This window comes from Aristolochia californica, unplaced genomic scaffold, assembly GCF_029961685.1.
Source record: "Aristolochia californica isolate CCGP_79_NKW_82.1479 unplaced genomic scaffold, dmAriCali1.0.hap1 SCAF_9, whole genome shotgun sequence".
In the NCBI taxonomy this organism is placed as follows: Eukaryota; Viridiplantae; Streptophyta; class Magnoliopsida; order Piperales; family Aristolochiaceae; genus Aristolochia; species Aristolochia californica.
The window spans coordinates 20,800,216-20,804,293 of NW_027182290.1; the positions used below are offsets into that span (position 1 = coordinate 20,800,216).

The 4,078-nt window shown below is 40.9% G+C and overlaps 1 non-coding gene across 1 annotated transcript; it reads left to right on the forward strand.

Annotated features, from left to right (window-relative positions):
* Positions 1-3,670: 3,670 nt before the first annotated feature.
* On the forward strand, positions 3,671-3,777 carry LOC137942258 (small nucleolar RNA R71). The gene has a single exon (XR_011110504.1). It is a non-coding gene; the product is annotated as a small nucleolar RNA R71 (small nucleolar RNA).
* The last annotated feature ends 301 nt before the right edge of the window (positions 3,778-4,078 follow it).

Here is a 4,078-nt window from a genome sequence, read left to right on the forward strand (position 1 = left end):
TTGAATCGCAACGAATAAATCATTCCCTACAAAAATATAGCCCGTTACGCATGATAAATCATTTTACAATCATCAATGATCTTTAGGTCAGCTTTTTGTAAATGGGCAAAATAATGGCTTGTTTCACTCGGGTAAATATCCCACCGCACGTTCACTTGAGAATTTAATGAGCGGTTTGTTATTCTCTTCAAAAGGTTTGGATCCAGAGGTCATTTGCATCTTTAACATGTTTCAAGCATGCATATCCATTTTTTAAACCATGTGTAGAAAATTCTCTTTCTATCAAATTCCAAGCTATTGGGGTTGTTGAACTAGTGGAATTTCCCAAACTTGGATAACAAAACTTTTGTGTTCATTTGTGGTGTGTAAATAAATTTTCTTTACTTACATTGGTTATTCCTTTAAATTATTTCCATATGATGTAGAATTTTAGTTACATCGACTTTTATACCTCGCAAGCGTACGAATCGTTCATGTAATCTAGCAGTAAGCGAGGGTCATATCAACAGGGAGGATTGAATTTTGTGTATTCTTTAGTCAACTAGCCTAACCAAATATGATGAATTAATCTGAACTAAACACTAATTATATCCTAAATTATCAAGCAATAATTTAATAACTACTTGCACAACAGGAAACGTCAACTCTGGATTTTACCGTGATTCGTGCCTCTCTCGAGCGCCACGTAACCACGAATCCGGATTCTCAATCCTTGCGTCTAGCCCCTCTCGGGCGCTTAGAGTTAAAGACAGAAATCGGATTAAAATACCAAAATCCAAACTCAATTATAATCTTACCCTAATTAGCTAATTTAATCAAATATCAAGAAAACAAATCTTAAATAAACCTTAATTATCAAATCAGATTCAATTAACATTCAAAACCTAAGTTCAAACTATATGAAAAATTAAATTCAATAATGACGAATCACTCCCGCTCAGACACTACATGTCCTAAAACAATTCCTTCTTTCACCATGAAGTGGCATTTTTTCCCAATTCAAGACTAAATTGGACTTAATGCAACGGGACAATGCGAGTGAAAGATTGTGCAGACATGTATCAAAACTAGAGCCAAACACAGAAAAGTCATCCATAAAGACCTCTAAAAATTCACCAATCATGTCAGAAAAGATACTCATCATGCACCGTTGGAAAGTGGCTGGTGCATTGCATAAACCAAAAGGCATGCGTCTGTAAGTATAGGTGCCAAACGGACACGTGAATGTGGTCCTTTCCTGGTCTTCTGGAGCAATGGGAATTTGATTGTAGCCGGAGTATCCATCTAAGAAGCAATAATAATTGTGGCCGGCCAATCGCTCTAGTACCTGATCAATGAAAGGTAGTGGGAAGTGATCCTTCCTAGTGGCAGAATTAAGTTTTCTATAGTCAATGCAGACACGCCACTTGGTGGTAGTTCTTGTGGGAATCAATTCACCACTCTCATTTTTCATTATCGTTATCCCCCCTTTCTTAGGGACAACTTGAATTGGACTCACCCAGGTGCTATCGGAAATAGGGTAAATGATTCCTGTCACAAGCAACCTGATGACTTCTTCTCTCACAACCTCCAGCATATGGGGATTTAACTTACGTTGCATCTCACGTGAGGCTTTAGTCCCCTCCTCCAAATGAATACGATGCATGCATATGGAGGGGCTAATCCCTTTTAAGGCATCAAGAGTCCACCCCAATGCCTCTCTGTGTGCTTGTAAAACTTCAGTCAATTGTTCCTCCTACTCAGTACTCAAATAAGAGGAAATAATGACTGGTAATGAGTTCATGGGTCCCAAGAACGCATACTTCAATGTGGGAGGAAGTGGCTTAAGGTCTAGCTTGGAAGTTTCAAGAGGTTTGTCCAAGTCAAGAGGAAGATCTTGTGGATGTTCAGTTGTGATAACCTCATAAGCTTCCTCCAACAGAGGTACAGAATTGAGTAAAGAATTAACCTCTCGAAAATATGTTTCCTCGTCAAAATAGTCCATGTCTAAAGATGTTATGCAAGACTCAAAAGATTCAAGAGTGGATTCGTTATCATGCATAACAGTTTCTATATTAAATGCAAGACTCAGATCATCAGACTCAAGTGGGTGGTGCCCGGCATTAAATACATTCAATGAGACCTTAAAATTTCCAAAAGACAACTCCAACTCACCACTTTTACAATGAATGATAGCATTAGATTTGGCTAAGAAGGGACGTCCTAGGATGACAGGAATTTGGTTGGTTACATCGACTACTGGTTCTGTATCAAGAACAATGAAATCAACCAGGAACAGAAATTTGTCCACTTTTATCAAAACATCTTCAACTATTCCTCGTGGTATCTTGACAGAACGGTCAGCTAGTTGAAGTGTGATGGGAGTAGGCTTCAATTCCCCCAAACCTAATTGCTGGTACACAAAGAAAGGAAGCAAATTTACACTTGCCCCTAAGTCAAGAAGAGCTCTCTGGATAATATGTTCACCAATGACACATGAAATTGTGGGACATCCAGGATCTTTAACTTTAGGAGGAGTGTTATGCTTCAGAATTGAGCTTACATTCTCAGTAAGAAAGACCTTTTTGTTAACATGTTGTTTTCTCTTCTGTGTACAAAGGTCTTTCAAAAATCGTGCCTAGGCAGGCACTTGCCTAATAGCATCAAGAAGTGGAATGTTAATGTGAACCTTACTAGTTTCATGCATGCTATCACCGTTCCTAGGTGGGCCCGATAACCTCTGCGGATAAGGAGCTAATGGGACTTGGTTAGGGATCTGCTTGGCTGTTGGTGGAGAACTTGGAGGTTCTTCACTCAATGATGTGTCCCCATTGTCATCCTTTGACTCCTTAGACTTAGTGGTCCCTACCCCATTGTTCAACTCACGACCACTCCTAAGGGTGGTTATGGCTTTGGCTTGCTCATGGTGGGGTTTGGAACTCAACTCACTCTCATGTGTGCTTTTGGGGTTAGGAATGGTTTGACTCGGGAGTCTATTTTGTGCTTGTTCACTCATGTGGCTGGCCAACTGACTCACTTGCATTTCAAGTTTAGCAAAGGAGGACTGTGTATTCTGCATGAATAATTGAAGTGTATCCTCAAGTGAAGGTTTTTGTGGAATCAATGGTTGTTGAGTGAAGTGTGGGCGCGGAGCTTGGGGTTGAGTAAACCCTGGAGGACCCCCAACCTGTGGGCCCTTGGACCATGAGAAATTTGGGTGCCAAGCCCAACCCGGATTATATGTTTCTGAAAAAGGATCGTTCCGGTTCGGTCTATGAAAATTCTGGACTGCATTCAAGTCCTCAATGAGCTCTGGGTAGGATGAACTAGATGGACACATTTGTGTGGGATGAGATGAACCAGAGCATATGGCACAGACAGTAGATGGGTTAGGAGAAGGTGAACTCTTGGACACCATAAGGGCATCAATTTTTCTAGTCAACCCTTCAATCTTGGCCATGAGCATGGGTGTTTCACTAACCTCGTAAAGCCTCTTTTGGCCTCGTGGGATCTCCTATCAACATTAAATGATGAACCCCATTGCTGAGATTGATCACTCAACGTTTCAAAGAAGTCCCACGCCTCACTAGCACTCTTACCCATCAAACTCCCACCACTCGTTGCATCTACCATGGATCTAACCTGAGGTGTAAGACCTTGATAAAAGTATTGCACTAAATGCCATTTCTCAAACCCATGATGCGGACACCTACGGATCAAATCCTTCCATTTCTCCCAAGCCTCATAAAAGTGTTCACCCTCCTGCTACATAAAGTTGGAGATTTCTCTCTTGAGGGCTGTAGTTCTCTGAATGGGAAAGTACTTGGACAAAAATTTCGTGACTAAAGTGTCCCATGAAGTAATGCTGCCCACCTCTAAGGAATTAAGCCAAGACTTGGCCTTATCCTTAAGTGAAAATGGAAAAAGTCTTAACCGGATAGAGTCATCTGAGAAATTCTGGAATTTAAAAGTTGCACAAATATCTAAGAATTCCTTGATGTGGTAATATGGGTCCTCCTTCTCCAACCCATAGAATGTAGGGAGGAGTTGGATCACACCCGGTTTCAACTCATAATTGGCGGTAGTAGTGGGTGGCAAT